The following is a 26238-nucleotide window of genomic DNA, read 5'->3' on the forward strand; positions in this document are numbered from 1 at the left end:
CTTATCTAAATGTAACATCTATCAGCAATTAAAGACCCCAACAAGAATATATAATAGCATTACAAAAGCCAATTCATCAAGGAATATGCAAACAATCCATCTAGGACAATGCAAACCATTCTAGGAACCAACAAAACAAACAGGCACTAATAAAATCTTTCCAAAAGTGTAGTCAGATACTAAACTCAAAAGTAAAGTGTTAGACATGATAGAGAACATATCCTGGCAATTAGAAACAGTGCAGCTAAAATCATAGCTGCCTTTCCTCTGTTTACAGTGTGTGCACAATAAACCCCACTGCTCATTAACTCTGAATGTAGCTGGGCAAATGTACCAAGACAAGCAGCTCATTAAATATCCTGCCTACAGTCACAACATGGACTACAGGAAGAGGGGTGGGAGTATGGTACAGTCGCTGAGAAGTAAGCAATAGTACTGCTCAGCTGTCAAGCACACACCTCAGAGGTATTCAGGACAATCTAGCACACATAAAAAAAAAGAAGTAATGAAGCAGCCTAAAAGTAATGAGGCTTATGTGCAGATCTATTTTTTTGACACAGTGATACATATAGAGGAGGTAAGTTGTGGAAGGTAGTAAAGGAAGTAAAATGAATGTAGGAGGGTTAGTGTAGGTAGCAGGGCACACAGACAAAGGTTAGGGTAGATAGCAGGACACACAGACAAACATAGAAGACAGACAAAAGTACGAAAAAAAACTATCATGGATATGGAAGACAATGTTGAAGGTGACATCAGACATGAAAAGGAAAGACAGTCTAGCTGCCTGGGGGGTGGGTTGGGGGGGTGTGCCAAAGTTTTTTTTTTTTGTTTTTTATTTAGACAGGTACCCATTTTTCATGCATTAAGAAAAAGTAAGATGGGGATGGAAGTTAAGGAAGTAAGAGGAAGGTAAAGGGTTAGGGTAGGTAACAGGAGGAGCCAGACATGACTGACAGGGGTGCAGTAACATGATGATGGAGGAGGAAATTCAGTGGGGAAGGAGATATCAGACAAATAAAGGAAAGTCAATAGTGAGGGAATGATTGTACAACCAACAGGGGTTGGCATTGACACAAGGGGGAAGGGAACACCAAAATGGGGGATGTGATGGGTTTCACAGCTGCAGTCCCTACCAGCTGTGAGCCAGTGGGAGATTACTTACCACCCTATCTATAATTAGCACTGGGCCTAGTCTCAGTAGTCTCAGGTGGTGGACACAGTGCTGGACAAGGAGGTGACAATGAGTTACCAGAGAATGTCCTTCATATGGCCAATTTGGGCATCTGACCTCCAATTGGACAGTGCAGTGGTGCAGCAGTAGCCATAGTGTTGTTGCCTAACAGTAAGAAGTTCTCTGGTGCTTTTCTCTGCTGGAGTGCCTTCTGTGCATTTGTGTGGGTTTTCTCTGGGTACTCCAGTTTCCTCCCGCATTACAAAGACATGTGTCTGAAGCATTTCTCCCCGGGCGTTAGCTGAAAATTGGCTTTGTTCCAAGTTGGACTTTCCTGGTAAACAAATGGTAAATAAATAATAAATGAATTATCTATCTCCCCCAAAATGTTTGTCAGCTTCTGAAGGGTGAGAAAGGTGTCACCTCCATTGGCACTACTATTAGAAGGTGCAACTGTCCCAGCATCTGGTGCAGGGCTTTGTGAAGTGGGTTGGGCAGGTAGTGCAAGAGGTGTGGAGGTCACTATGGCAACCTGGAACCCAGATGTTGCGGGTGCTACTGGTGGTGGTGGTGACACTGCTGGTGCTGAATCCTGTAGGGTCTGACAGGTCTTGCTAGACAGATAGCTGCATATAAAAGTAAATTAGAGGGAGAGAAACAAAATAATAAACAAAATAAATGAATGTAAAAGAGCATGGGAGAAAGATAAGTACAAATCCAATTTATTCTTAAAAAATTGATATGTACTTGTAATATGATTAAGTTACACTTAGTACACTTGAATGAACATCAAACTAAATTTAACAAGGCTGTTATTATAGACAAGTAAGACAAACCTGAATCAACAGTCATCATAACCTGCAGTCTGAAAGGGAAAGGACTGACATGATAAGCTATTTTAACAAACATAAAGAGGTCACACATGAAAGACACAGTAATGAGATATCTGACACAACTATACATATACAAAGAAAAAAGGTTGCTCAATCATACTTTCCCCTCATAGATACTATAAGCAAAGGAAAAAGTATATTAACAATGAATGTTTGTGACACAAATGTCCACCCACCTAAAATAATGTTATCATGCATATTTCCCACATCTAATGTTGTTAGTATAATGAGGCACATGCCTAAATGTAAAAATGATCAAAACACATCGGGGGGGGGGGGGTTAACCCAGAGGAGTCATCACAATGTGGGACCAAACCCTTACTTTCTTCACTCACTCCTCCAAGTAAAAAACATGACATACGCACACAGACATTATTAATATTCAACAGTCATACTGCTACCTTTGAGCTATGGACATTGTTTTACAGTTGGCAGTGGTTTATGAAAGGTATACTGTACGAAAGTGAATTTATAACATTTAATATTAAAAGCTGTACATTCTGAAACAAGTATACTCATCCTGGTGCTCTATTAGGTGCTCCAATCTCCTGCTTATTCACTGCAATCATTTCAAGGGTTGTGGAGAGAAAAACAGCACTGCCTATCATTTGTGGATGGCATGCATTGGTAGGTTATATATATAGCTAAGATAAAGTTTACAACCAGTACTTAGGTGGCGCCTGCTATTTAACCTCATCCTTCCATCAGCCTCAGAGGTCAGGACTGCAGTGCTTCATGTCACTATAATGGTGGTGCCATTGTTCTTCCATGTTTGGGATGCTGGTGGCATGGGTAACAGCTTATGTTAAACTACTCCAGACTTTAGTCATAAACATTAGCCACTGATAGCCCTCCTGCAAGAGCCTCTTACTGTAATCCTTATGGAGAAGGTAAAGAAAGATTTTTGTCTCCTCCACACACCATTTCTTTACCTAAAAAGGAGTACTACACTTTCCTTCTCCAGCCATAATGTCTCATCTTGAAGAATCACAGGGAAATATCTGAAATTTGGTGCCCAAGTCAGTTCTTGTGTGTACCATCTACTATGCAACAATGGGCATCTGCAGGTACGTCATGACAGATGGTGGGCTAGGCTAATATAGATACTATATTATTATGTTCCACAATGACACTTTAAAGTGTGAAACATGGCAGTCTCATATCACTATGTATGCTGTTAGGAAAGCAGACACTACTGCACATGTACATTGCTGCCCACAGGGACCAAGGTGTGTGCAAGGCATTGAGGACAACTTAGCATGATGCTACCCAGGTGATCTTGTTGCACAAATTGAGCAATTCAGGAAAAATAATGAGTTGAGACCTATTAGAATAATCATCATACCTAGTCAGGTGAATCTGTATGATATAAGTGGGAGGGGAAGCAGAGAGAATCATCATGCTTCAAAAGAAGATGGAGAGCAGCAATTTCTGAACTTGCAATAGTTGAAACTCAAAGGAATTGTTCAGACAAAGTAAAGCTTCGTTTGCACAAGTATGGCAGCCTTTAACTGCTATTGTACTTGTTAATACAATATGAAAAATGCTTGTCATTACTTATAAGTGTTTTGGGAAGGTGTATTGAGGGGAACTGCAATGGTAAGGTAATAATTGTTGGGTAAAGGATTGTTAAGCATATTGGGAGACACACCCATCAGCACATACTCAGAGCACAGTTCAACACTTTCTTCCTAGACTTGTGATTCCACTTTCAGTACACAAATTTGGCTGTTGTATATGTTATGCATAAATGTCATTTGCTAAAATCTTTTTAATCCTGAGAGATAATATACATGTCAACTTGGTTAGTTGTAGTGGTGTAGGTATTGTTTTTTGGGGGTGCATTTGTTCAGTAAATGTATGTGTCTGATATCAATTAAAGAGTATAGATACAGATACATAACACAGATTCTATGCCTGTAGATACCCCCCACAGGGAGGAACGGTTAATGGGGACACTAATAGCCTGTGAAGTGTGATACCCCCTAGTAGACACATGTCAGAATCTGTGGGCAGAGAGGTTCACAAAAGGGGTAACAGTGCTCATTGGAAACATGGTTACCACTCTTCCCCTGAGGTTGGTGTGTCAGTGACAGCAACCCAGCAGACAACTAGTTTGTGTAATGACAAGCACTGCCCACAGAGCTGCAAACCAGATACTACTTACTGTTTTTATATTCTCACCACACCTGGCTACTCAATAAAAAAGGTCCTGTTGCCATGGATATGGACTTTTCTAATATCTCTGTTGGCAGCTTGGTGGATATAGGTATCCTGAGGCAAGCTAGAAATTGCTTAATGTTTAATGGTAAACAGCTAATTCTCAAACAAAATGATAAGGTGTATAAGAGAAGTGTTTGCACAATACCACTGGTGGCAAAGCTCTCACATAAAGGCAGACCTAGTGTCAGTCAGGTTGTCAGTAATACATATGCAGCATCCATCCCACACAGAATGAAGCAGACACTTAGACCCACATATGCTGAGGCACTTAAATGTAACCTTCCTAAACACGAAAAAATTCCTAGACAAAGCATACGTGACAAATGTCCTTAGCAGCCCCAAATACACTCTTTTAAAACAAAACTCACATCAAAACAAAAAGCTGCAGATAAACTCTAAGTTAAAACCTACTACTGTTTTATGTGTTTACATATAGTCCATTACAAAAAAATCCCAACTCTACATATTAATAATTTAGAATAAAACGTACAAAATATAATTGTATCAAACAGTTACCAAACTAAAAACTAACTATAATATAACATTATAGTCTTTAACCATTATCTTAATAAACTTTTTAGTTTCAATACATAAAAAAATGGAGCATGTTTCGTTCAGCCCACGGTAATGATAAGCATTAGTACATAATTGCCAGAGTAGTTCTAATCTTTCCAGCAATGGTGACTCTGGACCACCAATACTATTAGGTATATTACAGTCAATTGCTCTAAATTTAAGTGTGTTGTAAACATTGACTGGTATGCCTTGCTAAAGCATTCTCCTGTTTCATTCTAATAATACTGTAGAGATGTTCATATATTCGCTCTCTGCCTTCTTTTGGTCTTACCGATGTAGAAGGTAGAGCAATTTTGACAAAGGGCATCATATACTACAAACTTGGATTGACAATCAAGTTTGACCTTCGTACTATATTTCTACCCATGAATGGTAAAGTTCTGCCCGACGTCAATGTATTTACAATAATTACACGTGGCATAGACATTCCTGCCCTATGCAGTAGGGGTGTAGCATTTTTCTCTAATATACTTTTTAAATTGGGACCACATTTGAAAAGAATATGTGGGGATTCCTGCAGTTTAGTTCTCACCATTAGGTCATTTTGAATGATTCCCCAGTTTTTATTAACAATTGAATATATTCCTTGGGCATTCACACTGTACATAGTAATTAAATTAAATGACCCATACATTGTCATTCCAGGATCCCTTTGGTTGTCATTCTCATTTACAAACCTTGGCCCCACCTTGCAACCTAAAATAGGTTTGTAAACCCCATTCAATCATACATAAAACAGTAGTAGGTTTTAACTTTGCTACAAGAGGTTAATTGAGGGGGAAGACCTCTTGAATTTTTGTATTTTCATTTGTTTGTTGAATATCACATGACTTTGGGAGGTGTGTTTAATTAAGATTTTAATCATGGAATTTTATCTGAAGAAGTCTTGCAATTTAGCAAGATGAAAAGCACTTCAATAAATTGATTTTGTTTGGAAGTTCATTGGAGTTCATCTGCAGCTTTTTTGTTTTTGTATACAGTTGTTACGGTTTACTAGTTTGTGAGTAAGACTCACATCAACACATACAGCCACAGCTCATTGAGCCTCTACTTGTAAGCCTATAAGGCAAGCCACCACACAACCCAACATTCTGGTCATTAGAGCTTCTATTGTGAGACACACCGAAGTCCCTGTCATCAGACTGAGTAAGGACAAAGTCACAGTCAGTTTCTTATCAGGGGCCAGGATCTGCCATATTGCACATGCACTGAGGTGACTGGACCACAAGTACCAGTATGACTCAGTCATAACCCCTGTGGATGTAAATAACCTGAGACATATCTCCCTAGACTATATGAAGTCCAGAATTTGAGGAAGAAACAATGCCACAGGTACCCAAAAGATAAAATTTATTTAGCACTTTCATCTCCAAATACAAGACTTCTTCAGAATAGTTTTAAAACCATGTACATAGGTTTAAATATACAATCCTGCAAAATCATTGGTTAAACCTGAACTGTCACACCTCCCTATATAATTATATCCTTAACCTTAAGAACATAACATTAATAAACAAAAAATACAAAAGCACTGTTAAATTCTAAACAGTGACCCCTTGTCATAAAATTAAATACAAAATTCAGATTTAAGTTTTAAAACAAAGGGACAAACGGAATTCTGCCATTCATGCAATGATGACCACTAGTATTCGTCCTGACCTGACATTTCATTTCCAAAAATTCTAGATATTCATCAAGTGGACCCTCCCTTTGTCCTAATTCATCATGATCTATGACATAAATTTAAAGAAATAGGTAGGGTGGTCCTTAATGTGCCTAAAAAGGGCATTCTTGTCTTTCCTGTTGGTTATATCATACATATGTTGGTAAATTCTCTGTTTAATAGCCCTTTTAGTCTTGCCTACATAAAATCCATTGCAGGACTGGCACAACACCACATACACTACCCCTTTAGAATAACAAAAATACTTTTTCCTGGGTTTGATCACACCAAAATTCCTGATGTTGATCTGTTCCGCCTAAATTACACTGAGTGCATCTCCCACATTTAAGGCTTCCACCCTTCCCACTTAATGTGAGATTTCTTTCCAACATTCCTTTTAAGGAAATCTCTTTCTTATAAACTGTGGTAGGAGAATTACCTACCACAGTGGATATTTCTGGGTCTAATGTAAACACATTCCAATGTTTCTTTATAATGTTATGAATTTCAAAAATAATTGGTGGTAAATGGTAAAACAAGAGCCCTCTCAAACTTCTTTTCATTGTTCAAAAGCCATGTTTGTCCCATCCCCACCCTGTTCCTCAAAAAGTGTACAATATACACCTTGGAGTCTCTCCTCCTCTGACTCAGCCTCCAAAGCCTGGTGATGTAGAGACTGCTGCTCCCGAAACTGCCCACCCTGCAGTAATCACCTCCTATGTGTGATATCATGCAGTAATTGCCTCCTATGTGTGTGATATCATGCAGTAATTGCCTCATATGTGTGATATCATTTTACACTGTATGCACTGATACTTCTTTTGTATGTGTCAGTGTCATAATGCAGGGTACCCATTGATGACTGTAGCAACCGAAACACATGCTCAGGAATGTTCCATGTTTGCAATTGGGTATGGTTGTATCCCTGCTCTACCTGAATTTGTGAATTTCTTACAAGTAACCCTAAGATAGAGTTCCATGGTATATCCAGTATCACCAACAAGATGGCCTGTGAAAAAGTCACCACTCACAAAATATCAGTCCAGTCACAGGTGTTCCATATGTGGGGTTGTGATAACTGCCTGGGTGGGCTGCATACACATTGTAGTTGATATCCTGGGCATTACAGACCACCAGCCATTTAATGAAGTGATATAGTGTATGGTTCACATATTTCTCTCCCAGCTTACAAGGGACCTTTATTTCAATGTAAGTACAGTCTATGGCCCCATGATCTCAGAGAAATGGCAATTTTATAGAAATCCCACATTGTGTTGGCTCCATCCTCTGTGGTACCAGTGAACAACATATGCTCCCCCACATGTTGAAGCATGACATCAAAACACTGCTGGAATATTCCAAACAAAAAGCTAAAAGCAGCATGTTGTTGAACTGAAACAAGTGATCAGACTTCATTTTATTTTAGTTTATTATAGTTTATTTCAACTGATGGAGTATTCTTGATTCAGATGCCTGAGATAGCCTCGCTGTGTCCCCGGTAGGTTGCTGAAAGGTATCTAAGCTAATATACAGAAAGATAGACATAATCTAGTATTGAATGAGATAGGAAAGATAGGATAGTTACATATACTGGAGGGCGTGCTGCTTCTAGTATCCAATATATTGTCCTTTTCCATCATCCCAATATCATCATATTACACTAATATTATCCCAGACTGGCTGTTCGTGAAGTGTTTTATTGTAAGAAACCTAAATGTAAGAAATGATGAAGTACTCATCCATCAAGCATCTTCCCTTGGTACAGTGGAAGCTGTTTCTGGATTTTTCTTTAATATATTCATTAAATTAAATGGTCATTATGGACCCCCTTCTGAAATAGTCATCATGGATCCCTTTCAGCCATTATCTGAACCATAAAGGGAAGGATAAATATTTTAGAATAGTCAATCAACCAGCAAGTTTTTAGTAGGATGGGGAAACAGAAGTACCTGGAGAAAAGCCATCAGTACATGGTATGGTGAAAATATACAAACTCCACACCATGAGTGGAAATTAAGACTGAAACCTGGATTCCTGAGCTGTGAGGCAGAGACCATAACCAATGAATCACAGTCCCACCCCAGTGATGATGATCATGATAACCCCTGATATTACACCTGCTTTGCTAATGTGTGATGATTTCAGTCTACCTTGGCAAATGTTTTGTCTAAATATGAAGAATTTTAGAGGACGTGGCTGGGATCCTAAGACAGAGAGAAGACAACTTGTTATTTCTTCTTTTTGCATTCATTCATAAGGGAAAAAAAGTGTGACTTATAAGCAGCAAAAGAAAATATGACCCTGTAGAATGAGATGAAAACAATGAGAATGAAGGAATAGGGTTATAAAATGAAGGGAAGACATCAGTGGTACACTTGATTGATGTAATGATGGAACTGCATCTGTTAAAAAGAAAGGCAGATAATTTGAAATTTACAGGATGAGATAATGTGATCTGCAGGTCACTGGAGTGCCAGTGAAGATGGAAAAGAAAGCAACAAGTGTTTCTGCTGAGTGAGACAGAACATTCTTTATAAATTTTAGAGACTCAACAAAGCTGTTCAGGGACTGCATGGTGAAAGAGAAGTATTGCATACTTTAACCTGTAGAGTTCCTGTTAAACAAATAAATGGATTATGGCATGGAGTATAGATATGAAGAATCTTAACTAAGAAAACTGAAAGACGAAAATCATCAGCCTGGAGGAATGTATGTGTCTGACCCCTTTCTGAAATGGTCATCACTGACCCCTTTCTTTTCTGTTTAAAACTAATAAAAATTACACACAAGAAAAGTTTCTATCAGTGTCACCTCCCAGACTTATCAAATGGCAAAGTCATTCTGAGAAAAAAAAAACACTACCATTAATTGAGAATTGCCTTCTTGGCAGTAAGAGTACACAGCTTCATGATAAGGTAGTGGCAGAATAGCTGCATTACCATGGCATCCTGGTGGTAATGTGGCAGTCCCAGATGTGAGACTTCTGAGTAACGGAGGCAGATTTTCCATGACACATAATAGCTTAATGGACCCAGAAAGATGATAAACCAGAAAATCCTACTGGATCTGGTTCCCATGCATGTTGCCAATGAATAAGGTCTGTGAGTCAGTCAGATTTATTCTCCACCCAACTGTCTACTTGAGAATAACATAGAAGGAAAGTGCTAAATCTGTGGTAGAAGAGACTGGAAGGTGAAAGCCAGATGGTGAAAGCCAGATGGCATTAGATAGGAAATCCTAACAGAAACAGTAGAGGGAGAGAGTATGTGAGCTTGGAAGAAGAAAACATCAGTGAATCGGGAGAGAAGGTAGTGGTCTAAAGGAGGAAAAGGAGGAAAGAGAACATAGAGTGTGGCAAGCATACCACCAGGTAAAGAAGTAGAGGTTGGCAGTCTTTGACAGATGTTGAAAAGCTAGCAAAAATAAGGATAGTGCCAGATGTGCAAGAAATTCTAGTCTTTGCATATAGCCAGAAACTGAAGTAGATGGGAGAAGAAGTGAAAGACAGTTAGGTCTTGGTGTGACAAGGAAAGAAAAGCATGCAAGATGGAAGTGCAGAGTTTATCTTACACAATCCATTTTAAATGTTTTGATATACTTTGCTGCTGACAGTCACTGAGATCATAGAACAGAGCACTATATATACAAAGGGAGGAGTAGTGCTGCAGTGTACTTAGAGGTTATTGGTTCATAACTAGATCATTTAGCTGGCAGGTTTCTGGAAGGTGTAACTAGCAGGTGTGATGACATGCTACATGTACAGTCTTTTTACTCATATATATACATATATATATATATATATATATATACTCATATACTCATATATATACATATATATATATATATATATATATATATATATATATATATATATATATACACATATATATTAGTAACTGTATTTAGAGCACAACCTACAGCTGTTTACTGAATTTCCTGTTTGCACTTATTTTTAAAATCGTTTTTTTCTCAAAACTTGCATTTTATCTGTCTTTGGCCTAGCACTCTTGTGTGGGGTCATTTACTGCACTGTTATAACTTGTTGATACTTGTGAACCTCTGCTATCTCTGAAAAAACAAAAAAACAAAAACAATCTTGCTTTTTTCCCACTTTTCTGAGATTTAAAAAAGTTCAGTTACAGGCTTGCTGTTCTTGAACTGCTTGTAAGTTTCTGTGAGGCCATTTTTGCTTGGGCTAAAGGGAAGTCTCTCTGTTGATCAGTGGCAGTGAAAAACATTGAGCAGCCTGCCTGCCCCTGTGGGAGTGGTTACTGACTTGAAACTGTAGTTTTATTGGCCATTTTGGGTCAATTCCAAAACTCCTTCATCTTCCTCCCTTAAAACCCTCTTTTGCACGTTTTTGCACATTTTTGCGCGTTTTTGAGCATAGCGCAACAGCGGGCAGCGCCGCCTAATTGGGTTTAAATTATTCCTGGCTCCACAAAGTCTGCTCTTCACTTATAATGTGTCTAACAGAAACCTGGCTAAAACAAGGGACCAAAGATAATGAGGTAATACCACCAGGCTATAATATATTTAGAAACGATCGACAGTCTAAAAAAGGAGGTGGCGTTGCGGTGCTCTACAAGAACACACTGAATGTCACTACCAACTCGCCTCAACCACCTCAAATTTCAAATGCTGAAATAATAGCACTAAAACTAAAAATAAACAAAGACAAAAATATTAATCTAATTGTGACCTATATTCCCCCCGGAGACAACTCTGATACACTTGAACACATCCTTAGCTGGCTATCAAATAACTATCCCCAAGAAACCATTATCCTAGGAGATGTTAACATAGACTGGACTAAATGCTCCTCAGAAACCAATCCTACTCATATTAACTTACATGGTTTTCACCAACTAATATCTTCCCCTACCGAATAGGTAATAATAAGCAAAAAGAGAGCATCCTGGACTGGATCCTCATCAATAGTCAACCACACACATATACAGTAGGGACCCTTCCAAACAACCTTAGTGACCACCTCATCACCTATATCAGGAAATCAAAGGCTATAGACTCCAATCAACCAATGTATAGGCTAGTCAGAAATAAGAAATATTTTGACCTCAATAAATTTCTGATAGAACTTCAATCATTTAACTGGGCACCCCTTAAACATCTCCCCTTAGAGGAAGCAGTACTTCTTTTTAACACAACATTTCTAGCCATACTTAAGTCTCATGCCCCCATTAGATCAATTAGAGTAAAAACCAGAATTGCACCCTGGTTAACAAAAAATACCACTTCTCTAATTAAACTTAGAAACAAAGCATGGAGCATATGGCGATCAACCAAATTAACCTCGGACCGCATTAAATTCCAACAACTAAGAAATGAAACCAAAAAAGCAACATTATCTGACAAGAAAAATTTTTATTGCCAACTCCAAAATAAACACAAAAACAACCCTAAAAAATTCTGGTCTGGATTGAACAATCTTCTCCACCCAGGTAAATCCTCTACACCCACCCCAAAACAACTAAGTGACAAAACCCCTGAAGAAGTAGCCAACTCCTTTAACAACTTCTTCACTGACATTATACAATCCCTAGCTAATCAACTACCGGTCACCAATACTATAAACACAGACAACTCCCAACATTCTCAATCCACCTTCAAATTTCAGCCTGTCCCTACTTCCTATATAAGATCCTTACTAAAGAAACTAAAACCAACAACTCTCTCTGCAGATCTTCTCCCGGCTGAATATCTACAGATAGCAGCAGATGCCATTGCTCTCCCTATCTCGACACTTATTAACAGAACCATAACAGAATCTAAAATACCATCTTTATGGAAAATATCCCATGTCATACCCTCCACAAAGGTGGTCTATCTACTGAACTATCAAACTATAGGCCCATAGCTATACTGTCACCACTAGCCAAAATCATGGAGAAGTGCATACACAAACAACTTCTTTACTATCTTATCCACAACAATTTACTAACCAACTCACAACATGGCTTTAGACCCCACCACAGCACTACCACTGCTCTTCTCTCTTTTACCGATACTATCAATCACAACAGAAATGACAGAAAAATATCTTCAGCACTGTTTCTTGACCTATCAAAGGCCTTTGATATGGTGAACCACCAGATACTCTATCGTACACTAGATAATCTACAACTTGATAAACAAGCTCTAGACTGGTTTATAGGCTATCTCTCTGATAGGAAACAAGCCGTCCTTTGGCAATCAAAGCTCTCTAACCTCTTACCAAATACCATAGGGGTACCCCAAGGATCAATACTGGGGCCTCTCCTTTTTACTATCTTCACAAATGACCTGTATAAAGCCATCCCTGAAGCCACCTGCATTCAATATGCAGATGACTCCACATTAATTTGTTCTGACACATCCCCTGTTAACCTACTAGCAAAAACTCAATCCTGCTTTATATCAGTAGAAAATTGGCTGTCAGAACGTAAACTGATCCTGAATCCAAACAAAACAAAATTACTACTATTTCATCCCACGCAAAAGATCACACCTCTATCCTTTTCTATCTACTCCAAAAATGGGACTATCATCTCCCCAGACCCCTATACCAAACTACTAGGAGTCTCCATAGATAACAAACTCAAATTTGATATTCATATTAACCAGACCATTAAAACCATTAACAAAAAACTAGGATCTTTATATCGGATCAAATCATTTCTAACTCCTATAGCAAAAGTGACACTGGCCCGCTCACATCTTCTCTCCACCCTCCTGTATGCCTCTCCCATGCTTACTAACCTCAACACATCTGAACTAAATAAACTAGAACGCTGCTATAATCATATTGCCAGATTTGCCACAGGAATGCCTTACAGAACACATCACTGTATTAACCTAAGAAACCTAGATTGGATTGAATACCCTAACCTTCTAAAACAGACCCAACTTATAGAAGCATTTAAAATCCTGAACCAACCTGAAAAAACACCAGCTCTGAATAACTTAATCAAACCCTACAATAACCTCAGTAGTTTGCGTTCCTCAAATAAACTCCTAGTTCAAACAATCAAAGCCAACAATGTAGGAGGCGACTCTCTCTTTACCAATACCATTGGAAAAATATGGAATTCCCTCCCTCCTAGCCTCTCCTGTATCTCCTCTCTAAATTCTTTCAAAAAAAAACTACATCTCCATTTAAGGACAAACTGGCTCTGTCAGTGCTCCAATCCTGACTAATCCTTTCTCCTTTCTGTATAGATCTTCCCCCATGCCCCCCCCCCCTTATTTTACTTTTTCTCATCTCCTCTTAACTAAAGAAGTTTAGTCCTCAATAGCAGAATTAGTACACTGGAATCTGTGTTGATTTTTTGCATACTCATTATTGTATAATATTTTTACTCTTTTAATGTTTATTTTTTGAATATAATTACTTTTGTATGAGTGCAATCATGTCTTTTTTATTTTTTTTTTGTATGATCTTTATGTATTAATTACTGTCACTGTGGAGCTTTTCTCCCCGGGCCTCCGCTGAAAATGGACATGTAATCCAGACGGACTATCCCGGTCAACAAATGTAAAATAAAATAAATAAATAAACTGCTCTATCTCTCAATTTAAACACCATATTCTCATTCTAAGGCCCTTCACTGGTCCAATTAAGTAATCCTACAAGTTAGCACTATTAAACCATAAGCACTACTTACTCTTATACTCTCTACGATTACCCTGTCCTCTATTGGTCCGTCTTAAATTCAGTTTCCCTACATTACTCTAGCATGTCCAAAGGTCAGTCAATGGTTTCCTCTCCAGTCCAGCTGGTGAATCTGGGAATTTTGAGGCAATGTTACAACTGTCTCATGTACACGGACAACCCTCTCCTCCTCCAAACAGGTTCAAATATATGTGAGAGATGCAACTATTTAGCCAAACTGGAGGCTGAGCTCTCTCATCTCAAAACTGGTGTAACCAGTCAGGAGGAGAAGGTAACCTCACACAACACAATTCCAGTATCACATAGTCCCACCACATCAGTGAACCAAACACATAAATACACAAAAACATACTCGGAGGCTCTAAATAAGAATCTACCTAAGCAACAGAGACCTCCAAAGCAGACATCCAAGCAAACGCAACCTCAAAACAAAACACGCACAACACATAACCCACAAAGTCAGTGTGCCAAGCAGCCACAGCCCTTAAGGCTGAATAACACACCTGATACTCTTGTAATAGGTGACTCTATTGTCAGACACACTGACGTCCTGCTCACCAGGCTGAATAAAGAGAAGGTCACGGTGAGCTGCCTGTCGGGTGCTAGGATCCGCCACATAACGCAAGCACTCAGGTCACTCCAAAGCAAATACAAATATGACTCAGTCATTGTACATGCTGGTGTGAATGACCTGAGACGTACCTCCCTGGACTACATGAAAAGAAACATAGAGGAGCTCTCTGATCATGTAGCCCAGGCTGGTATGACCCTGACCTTGAGCAGCATCTTACCCTCACCTAGAATGATGCCACAGTACAAAGACAAAATGATCGATTTTAACAATTGGCTAAAATTTTGGTATCATTCAAAGGGGATCCAGTGTATGTCAGCCTGGGATGACATGCTCGACAAGCCACGTTGCTTCGCTAGGGACGGCTTGCACCTGTCACCACTGGGCTTTCGGATATTGGCAAAGGCTCTTGCCATCCCCATAGTGCCTTTTTTAGGCAAGGCTCAAAAGTCAAACCCACCCCCATAGACAGCACAAGGAACAAGAAACTAAGTGTAATGCTGCTAAATGCCAGAAGTCTTAACCTCAAGATGCACTCGAAGCTCTCCTCAGTATGGAGAACATCGATATCTGTGCAGTGACAGAAACCTGGTTCAAGGCTCAAGAGAGCACTCCAGCACTACCAGGCTATACCTCATATCATGCTTTTCGGCCCCAAAACCAGGACCGAACCACAAAAGGAGGGGGAGTTTCCATATTTATCAAAGATATCCACACCTCCAGGTTAGTGGCATTGCACGAAGTATTGGAGACCATCCATGTGCAACTAACAGTGGGCAAGACTGCTTTTCAGTTTATAGCATCCTACAGACCACTCTCTCAAAGTCAGGAATCACACTCGGCTTTCCTGAAAACATTGGAGAACATGAAGATCTCTCCGAACACCATTATATTGGGCGACTTCAACTACCCAAACATTGACTGGAAGCACTACTCAAGCCCCAGCACCTTAGCCCAAAGGTTCCTGGAAATTATAAACTCAAATGCTATGGAACAACTAGTCACTACGCCCACAAGAGGGGACAACATACTAGACCTGATCATTACCAACATGGGGACTCTATGCTCCACACCAGAAGTATATCCCTCATTGGTAAGATCAGACCATAAATTAATTTCACTGGATGTCCACATCCCGACCCCACCCCAGCCCAGAAAACCACAGTGAAAAACTTCTCAAAAGCGAACTTCTCACTTCTCAAAACCGAAGTGGAATCCTTCAAGGCCCCAGGGCCAGTGGAAACTACGGCCCAAACTGCAGAATCCTATATAAACGCATTCTACGGACATCTCCAGGAATGCATGGATCATGCTATCCCAAACAAAACCAAGACCCAATCATCCAAAGGCAGGCGTCCAGTCTGGTGGACCCCAGCCATAAATAAACTGTACAACAGAAGGAGGAAGCTACTACATGATAGAGCAAAATCCCTAATAGGGAAGGCATCTGTGATCAGTACTAGCAAAAAATTACGATCCCTCATAAAATCCTCCAAGGCCAGCTTCGAGAGAAAAATTGCACAGGACACCAAAGACAATCATAAGGATTTTTTCAGTTATGTTAGAAACCTGGGATGCAAGTCCCAGACTTGTTCTGAGTTGATTCTAAACGACAAAAAATACACTGAACCCACAGACATCACCAATATCCTGGCAGACAGGTTCAGTGCAAACTCCCCCCCCCCCCAAAGAGCAAGTATCTATCCCGGCAGAGGGCTGCCTGCCAAACATCTCTGATGCTCAGGTGAAGGCTGCCCTCTCCAAAGCAAAAAACACTGCTTCCATGGGATCAGATGGCATCCCAGGTTATGTCCTACCTGAACTCCAAGAGGAACTAATCCCTAAAATAAAACAACTATACAATCTTAGCCTCACTACAGGATATGTGCCCACAGAATGGCGTACAGCAACAGTGGTCCCACTCCACAAAGGTGGAGCCTCTACGGACCCTGGAAACTATCGCCCCATAAGCCTGACTAGCTTAGTCTGCAAGGCTATGGAGAGGATCATCATGGAGCTCATAAACAAAGACATTGGGGTCCTACAGACACAAGATCCTACCCAGTTCGGCTTTGTCAAGGGCAGATCCTGCCTTTTGAACCTGGTTGACTTCTTCGAAACAGTCACCAAAGCCATAGATGAAAGGAAGGTAGTCCACACAGCCTATCTGGACCTTGCAAAGGCATTTGACACAATACCCCACTCGGGCATCATAGATAAGCTATCCAGCTTAAATATAAACCCTATGTCACAAGATGGGTCGCAAACTGGCTCAAAGACAGAACCCACAGAGTGAGAGTTGCTGGAGCCATGTCCGACTCGAAACCGGTCACAAGTGGCGTCCCACAGGGTTCTGTCCTGGGACCACTCTTGTTCGGTATATACTTTTCCGAGGTACAGGCAAACGTGGGTGGACTATGGCTCACCAAGTTCGCAGACGACTGCAAACTGGGCGCCATAATCAACTCTCCAGCTGACACAAACATCCTTCAAAAAGGTCTCACAGAGACAGATAACTGGTGCCAGCACCATGGTTTAAAGCTAAATGCCAAAAAATGTATAGTCATACCTTTTGGCAAAAACAATGTGCCCACAAATTACCACATTAAACCCATTAAGTACAGAGAAAGTTATTAGGGACCTGGGGACCCAAGTGGATAGCAATCTCTCCTTTGAAAACCACATTGCCAAAGTGGTTAGAAAGACCTTCTACATAGCCCACCTCATCACGAAGGGTTTCACATCTAGATCAAGAGAGGTAATCGTGCCCCTTTATTCATCCCTCATCAGGCCCATCATAGAATACAATGCCCCTTTTGGGATGTACCTTACCCGACACCTGCAGCAATTAGAAAGACCCCAAAAGTATCTCACCAAGAGGATCAAGGGTCTCAAACAGATGCCATATGCTGCTCGGTTAAAAAAACTCAAGCTCTACTCAGTTGCATACTGCCTACTTCGAGGCGATCTATGCCTGACATACAAAGCTATGTCAAATCCAGAATTAATGGACATGCTCCACCTCAGTAAATCTAAATCCCTTAGAGCCACACGCTCGAGGGACTTGAACCTCAGCACAGAAATAAGTAGAACTTGCTGGAGGGACAGGTTCATAACCCAGAGGCTCTCTTCACTCTGGAATAGAATTCCAGTTCATGTGAGGCAGAGCACCTCACTGAATCTCTTCAAGAAGAATCTCGATAAGTGGATGGGGGATCGTAGGTTTGTCCCAGTGATTACTCCCGTGTCACTATTGGACAGAGGCACAGTAAACTAAACCTTAAAAAGGGCACAGTATACTCAAATCAAGGGGTGGCGTAAGCCATACAGAATCGGGCTAGGCTTATAATTGCCCCAGGGCAGATAGCCTAGTATGAACCTATGAACCTATATATATATACGTATATTGCTTTTCATGCAAGCATGCAGTGTCTTCTTGTGCAATTGAAGTGCAATGGTTTAAAAACACATTTGGGTAAAGGAAAATACAGTAACTCAAAATCCACTAGGTCATCTGATTGTCTGGACTCCAAGGCTGTACTGAAGAAGTTAACACTGACGACACATGATAATAGTAATACAAGAGCATGAACATTTTTCTGCAAGCTTTATGGATATGAAGTACAACCTTTCCAGTCTTGTTTCCTTCATTTTAATAGTAAGATGAACCTGCTGCAGCTTGAACGAATGCATGCATTTGACTGCAACTCTGTTCAAAACTAATAAAAATTATATCATCATCATCATCAACCCCTTTTTCCCATTTTCTAAATGGGGCCAGGATGTCATGTTGACTGTTACTATCTCTCTTGATTCAGTGCCACACTCCTACCTTCTTCAACTCTCATGCTGACTGCTGCAGATCTTCTTTCATACAATCCATCCACCTCTTTGTGGACATCCTCATTTCCACTTGCTTTCTTTGTCTGCCCTAAATTTTCTTCTCCAGATTGTCTTTTGCTTTTCTACATGTGTCTGAACCACCATAATCTGTCCTCATTGATCTTTTCTGCAATTCAAGCTACTTTGGCTTCTACTCTTATGTCCTTATTTCTTCATCTGTCTCACAGTGTGCATCCTATCATCTTTCTCAGGCCCTTCATTTCCATCGCCTCTAGCTTCCTCATCTGCTCTGCCTTTACTGCCTAGCTTTCTTTACCATACAGTAGTACTGGCCGCACCACTGTCTTGTACACCTTATTTTTCAGCTTCTTTAGTATTCTTCTGTGATTCACTACACCACGCCTAAGACTCTAAGCCAGTTGGCTGCAGCACCTCTGATTCAAATTTTGACCTCTTCATTCAGACTTCCCTTCTCCTCCACCAACCCTCCCAGGTACCTGAAGCTGCTAACCTGTTCCACTATCTTCCCTTCTGACTCATTTCTCAGCTTCTTCTGATTTCTCCAATTTGCTGTCATTACCACTCTTATTTCCGCTTATGTGCCATGTGCCTTCAGTTTTGCATTCCATTCCCTTATCGTTTGCTGAAGTTCTTGCTCAGTGTCTGCCTGTGATGCCACATTGTCTGCATACAGCAACTTTGTTGATCTATCCCCTCTGACCTGCTTGCTAATCACCAGTATGAACAGCAGTGGGCTCAGAGCTGAACCCTGGTTCACACCTACTCCCACTGGGAACCCTTCTGTGAGACCAAACACTGTTTGCACATGAGTCATTGGGTCCTTGTACACTAATTCTACCATTGTTTCTGGAACTTTGAACCACCACTGTACTGCCTAAATCAGTTTTCTTGGAACCTTGTTATATGCCTTCTACAACTCCAGGAATGCCCAGTTGGACTCTTTTCTTATCTCTAACTTCTTATCAACTGTCTCACTGCAAACATCAGGTTAGTTGTGCTGCATCCTGATCTGAATCAGAATTGCTCATCTCCTATCTTACTTTCTACTACTCTGCGTATTCATTTATCACTCACCCTCTCCAGAACTTTCAACCAATATGACAGGAGTTTGAAGCCTCTGTACTGCCCATAGTTGTGGATGTCCCCCTTGTTCTTGTACACTGTCATGAGTATGCTTATTCTCCAGTCATCTGGGATATGCCTTTCTCTCCACACTGCTATGAGCACCCTCTGCAGCCATTTCTCCCCTATCTCACCCAACATCTTTATCATATCTGCTGACCTCATCTGAGCATGCAGCTTTCCTTGACTTAATTTTCCTTAGTGTTATTCCTACTTCTTCTAGGGTGGGCTCCTCTTCTTCTCTCATCGTAGGCTGTGTCTAGGGAAGTACAGCATCTGTAAGGTTTTCTTCATTCAGAAGCTGCTGGAAATATTCCTTCCACCCCTTTGATGTCCTGTGGACTGGTGAGTAGGTTGTTGCTGACATCCATTATGAAGAGTGTCTGACCATCTTCTTTATCTTTCTGTCTTTGTCTTTCAACCTGATATCATTTCTTTGTGCCACCTACTGAGTCACTTTCCAGATGCTGGTAGAGTGCCTCCGTTGTCCTGTTCTTTGCTATTTCAACTACTTTCTTAACTTCTTTGTGAGCTAACCAGTATTCCTTCCAAGCCTGGTTGGTCTTTTCCATCTCCCACTTTTCCTGAACTCCTCCTTTCTTTTGATAATTTCCTGGGCTTTTGCATTTCACCACTACCTTTCCTTATCTACCTTATTTCCATACCTGGCTTGGTCACATATCTGTTCTGTAGTCCTCACACATGCTGTTTTGAGGTACTGCCATTCTTCTTCAACTCCACCTATTTTTTCATCTTCTTAGAGTCCTAGAGAGCTGAGTAATTTGTTGAACTATTATACTTTCACTCCAGTCAACTTCCAGGTTTTCAGCCTGGTCTTTGTTGACCTTAGAGCCTTCTCTGACCGCTGCTCACAGCTGATTGTGGCAATCAGTGTTTTATGCTGTGGGCTGGCTGTTTCACTGGGGATGACTTTGCAATCATTGATTCTATCCCAGTGATCTTTCTTTACTAGGAGAAATCTACCTGGGTTGCATATTGGCCACTCTTGTATGTGATCTTGTGACGGTCTCTCTTTCTGGACAATGTGTTGGCTACTATGAAGCCATTTGCCAGACAGAAGTCTAGAATGGCCTCTGCTTCTTTATTCCTCTTCCCCACCCATGTGAACCCAGGCAGTCCTCATATCCTGTTCTGTCTGTCACAGTACACCCATTCAAGTCACCCATTATCAACACAAATTCATGTTGTCCTGCAATTGCTGTCTGAAATGCACTCTTTTCCTCACTATCACAGCCCTGCTGTCAGACATAGGCTGAGATTATGAATACTGCCCTATCCATTAGCTGGAGTCTGATTGCCATGAGTGTGTCACCAATTCTGATGACATCCCTCATTGCCTTCTGAAGCCTCTCTCTCACCACAATTCCCACACCATTTCTAGCCTGAAACTAGAAAGTTTTGTGAGAAATGAGAAAGTATATTATAGAGTCTAGATCCCAACCCAAGTGGATTTGCTGCACTGTTCTTTAATCTTGACTCTTGGATACACAGGATGTCCAGCCTCCTCCATACCATCATGTCATCCACTTCCAAGCTGTGTCCCATCAGTGAACCTACACTGAGTGTAGAAATTCTTAGTTCATGTTTGGCAGGTTGATTGGTTTTATGTCCATCTTTTGCTTAACAGAGCTATCCCAGATAACCCAGTATGGGCAACTGGACACTGGCTGGCCAGTAACTTATTGACCCAGACTCAGGGCTGCAGGGCTTTATTGTGGGCGCACACTGTCCAGTAGGCACACATGCACGTCTCCCACCATTAGCACGGGTCCCTGGCATAGGTTAGGGTAGGCTGGGTCCTTAATTCACTTATCACCGGCAAATACTCATGCCCATTTGATGACATCAGTCAACATGACCAAATCTGATGTAACAAGATGGTTATCCTCACCGTCCCAGCTATGTTTTGAAAAGTAGCGTGCAGGCTTACTCGAATAAGGCAAAAGAGCTATTTCCTGCAATAAGCAGATGAAAGCGCTTAACATATGAATACATGGAAGTTGGTCTTTAACATTGTGGTTCGAGTTTATTAAATTATTTTTGGATGAAATAGCTCTTTTGCCTTATTCGAGCAAGCCTGCATGCTACTTTTCAAAACATAGCTGGGACGGTGAGGATAACCGTCTTGTTACATCAGTTTTGGTGTTGTTGTTCGTCCTTGACTTTTAACATGACCAAATCACCAAGAGCCATATATTACACTGTCAAGTGGCTAGCCCTGCCATGTCGTGCAGTCTGTGATCCATGCTCTCCTATCTTGAGGACACTGTCCACCATAGTAGTTGCCCAAAGCAGTTGGCCTGTACAACTCTTCCACTTATAGGGCATCATGTAGAGTCTGTGCTGCTGCCAACAGCTCCATTCATTGTTGGGTTTGAGATGGAAACACTCAACACGTTTTTTAGAGGTGGAAGGAACCCCACAGAGACACATGAAGAACATGCAGACTCCAGACAGGCATTGGCCAGAGGTCAGGATCGAACATTGTACCTTGTGCATGGGAGGTGAAGACCTTAGCCATTATGGCAACTGGTCTACTTTTAATAAAAATTACACACAAAAGAAAAGTTTCTATCTGTCATTGTAACCTTCCAGTTTTATTAAATGACAAAATCATTCTGAGAAAAACACTACCATTAATATGTAAATCACACTGCAAAGTAGACCTTTCCAACTTGAAAATTAAATATACTAGAGGGTAATAATAATGACAGAAGCATTGTTAATAGAGACACCATGGTTTCCAGCCATTATCAAATGCATTGACACAATGTTTTGTAGCTTATTGATCTACTGAGGTAATGTGCAAAGCAAAAAAGCTCAATATCACAATAATAGAGACATGATTGCAGAGGTTATGGCCTTTCGTCTGTATCAGTGATCATTGATAAATGTAACAAATGCCCATTTGCCAAACCAGTAGGATGCACATCTTCTATATTTACCCTTATTTCACGTTACTGAAGTTCTTGCTGTAGATAATAGGGATATTTTGAATGGCCAGAAATTTTGCAGGTTTCCCCAAATTCCTAGATTTTAATGAAAAAAAATTTCACATTTTGGTTGAAAGTAAACATGCTGAAAGACTGATGTGCACTTTTAGCAAAGCTTTGAGAATAGCTCATGACAATTGAATTTCTTGGAAATTGTACATACAAATTATTTTTCAGAAGTGTAGAGCAAATTCACTCTAAATAAAAGATCAGTCCCAATGATACATACTGTTGAAAGCTGATTTTAAAATCAAAAGTCCTTGCTATGAACAAATGAAAACCTGTGAAGAACAAGCATTGAGAAATCATGACACTATAAAAAAGTTTAAAATGAAAACTTGTGCTGAGAAAAAAAGGTAAACATTGTACACATTATTAGTTTAAGACAGGACACTATGCATCTTAATACAGATGAGATATATACATATTATTCCTTATTCTTCTGTCAAGATGTATCATGTAATTCATATAAAAGGCCCTGTAGTCCAAGGTGATAAAACAAATTCAGCTAAGTATTAGTGAATAAGCAGATTTTTTCCCATTTTGCCTGAGTTACCATTGAAATGTTACCATGTTAGATTCTGAGCAATCACAACATGCATCCATTCATTCAAATGTTCATTAATTGTTGAATAGATTCTGGATAGGAAAGTAGGAGCAATACTAGGCAAGTGACCCAGGAACCATAAGATGTCCAGCCATATACACACCTTGAAGATGACACACTTAAAAGTTATTTCCAACTTTAATAGTGCTCAGTATCCAATCTGAGCAGGGCTGTACAAGACAACCCTGGTGTGAATCTGGGCCTACCCAGCCAGTCATCAAGCCTAGCCTTAAAGGTAGACAAAGAAGTGCTTTTCTTGACCTGTATAGTGGTAACTAATTCTACAGGCTGGGACTACATTAAGTTAGGAACCCATCCCTCCAGTAAGACTTATGTGTTGGTGTATACTTAGGTCCCTTTTATGGGTGTTTGTGGAGCCACTGGTTTTGAGAAAAATTAGGAGATCAAATACTATTTGAAAAGTGAGACACAGGTCACCTCAGGGCATCCAGGAAGCTAATGGGAAAATAATACTTGTGCTAATCTATTGGAATAGTTCCCAGATTTAAGACATTTCATTTTCTTAGTTAAAAATCATTGAGGTTGTTCCAATTCAGCAATATGTTTTCATTTGTACATATCAAAGGGAGCATTATATTTGATTATGAGTCTAATAATGAAAGAGTGCACTGTTAAGATGACTTCTATGGATCTTAAAATTAAAACAAATATCGCTGACCAGAAAAATCACAGCACAAAGAGAGTTAAATAGTTTGAGTGCTTTTGTTCCAGTAAAGCAGGAACTTCCTCAGAAACAATGTAGCAAATTCCTGCATTCCTTAAAAAGCCTTAAAGGTACTAAACATTACAAAAATTATACAAGCTTCTTGAAGGGGGAGAATTCATTTGTGTTATTAAAAGCAAGAGAGAGTTCAACATCAGTTATATTAAGATTTTTGCCCTTCCAATAGTCAGCATATGTAAGAGAAGATTGGTATTTAATAGCCAAGATTATCTTGTATGAAGCCGATAACATCTTGTTTTTTACTTAAAAATTTCATTAGGGATTGTGCAAGATGTACTTCTTCATCTATACCATCTGGGATGCCTCTAATAGAAGACACCAGTTCTTTAATTTGCCTCTGTATTGTGATATATTTGTTATTTAGGTTAAAATTAATTTTAATATCACTTAAGGAGTTGTCCTTTAGTCTATAGAAGTTCCAGACAGTATAGCTTTTGATTTGGGGAAATTGGTCTAAGTTTACCATTTTGTTGCCTACCTTCAGGTTTGGGTTTAGATGGACTGGTTGTAGAAGTACAAGTGCATTCTCTAGATGTAAAAAGGAGAAAACATTTTGAAGTGATTTGATTTTATGTTTGACTAGATTATGTATTTTAGTGTCTTTAGTATGAATTTATCCATGAAAGGTAAGGATTTAGGGTTTATGTTATGTGTTTTGACTTGAGCATATACACCAGAATGTCTAAATAATTTCTTCCCAAGCATCTCTCCTGTTTACCTTTTTTGTCCATCACAGACAGCTAACCTTCTGCATATTCTTGTTCTCAAAATTTTTTTATTTTTCAAATACAGTTGAATAAATTCCATAGTATTTGTATATAACTTCTTAAATAACTATGTACACTATTTACATCAGCCTGATACTATAACAGGACTCAGTATATACAATTACTTTATAGGTAAAACAATCCAGTTATCAGAGTGTATCTGTTCAGTTATTGTAAAGTGTCAATCAATGATAAGACTTTTTTCCATGGATTGTTAATAAATGGCTTAGGATTAATCCTTAATTCTTTAATTTTAATTTCCAACAATGCTGTGGTCTTTAGTAGGCTGAAGATGTCTTCCAAAGTCGGTATTGTGTTTGTGTTCCATCTTCTTGTTATACACTGCCTTGAGATTGCAAGTATTGTCCAAACTTGATACATATTTGACTCATTCAAATGAAGACCTTCGTACACATTTAATAATACTACAGCTTTAGATAAGTTAAAAGATTCATTAAATAAAGCTTGTAAAAAGTTTTTAATAACTGTCTTTCAGCTTTTGCTGGTTAGGGGTCACCACAGCAGAACTCCAGTCTGCTAATGATTGGCAGTGAATTTTTACGGTGTCAGGTTGCCAGCCCGGTGCCCAACCATCAAGGAAGGCACACCTACACACACACACGCACCTAGCTGCATGTCTCTAAATTCATTCAACCATGGGGAGGACATGCAGATGCTGCACAGCAGGTGCGCCAGCCGAGAATCGAACAGGAGAACCTCTTGCTGTGAAGCGACAATGCTAACCCCTACACCACTATGGCCAGGCTTAATTTTAACACAGTCAAAAAAATGTGATTCCAATCTGCATTGTGTATTTGCTCACACCTCCAATATATTCATTTTGTGGAAGAATTAATTTTAGCAATTCTATCTGGAGTTAGGAATGCTCTGTGCAAGCATTTCCAATTAAAAACTTTCCAGTATTGTATGTTTTATGGATAATAAAATGTTTGATTCAATTTCTTCATTTAGCTGTAATGAGTATCCTTTTGTTATATAATTCCAATATGAGGATTTGGGTGCTGTTTTATAATTTATCAATATCTTGTAAAATTTCAAAATACTATTTCCCATGTCATAATCATTATGTATGATTTCACATAGGTATTTTGTAAGTTTAGGTATTTCTTTAAATGAAGAATTAGTAATTATTCTGCATAAATCATGCAAATACACCAGAATGCTTTGCATAGTTAGCCAATCTTGTGGAATTTTGTATGCTGTTTCTATTGTTTGCATATCCAGAACTTTTAGTTCTTTGATACATTGAAACCAACAAATAAATCCTTTCTGTTCCCAGGAATTAACTATCTCTCTGTATATTTTATGTGGATAGCTCTTTGTAACTAT

At 39.6% G+C, this 26238-nt stretch overlaps 1 protein-coding gene across 6 annotated transcripts in view; it reads left to right on the forward strand.

Annotated features, from left to right (window-relative positions):
- OC90 (otoconin 90) overlaps nucleotides 1-26238 on the forward strand; it is a 1698850-nt gene that overhangs the window by 153855 nt on the left and 1518757 nt on the right. The gene's annotated exons all lie outside the window — the stretch shown is intronic.

This window comes from Protopterus annectens, chromosome 3.part1 (assembly GCF_019279795.1).
Source record: "Protopterus annectens isolate FY-2018-M chromosome 3.part1, PAN1.0, whole genome shotgun sequence".
Taxonomy (NCBI): domain Eukaryota; kingdom Metazoa; phylum Chordata; order Ceratodontiformes; family Protopteridae; genus Protopterus; species Protopterus annectens.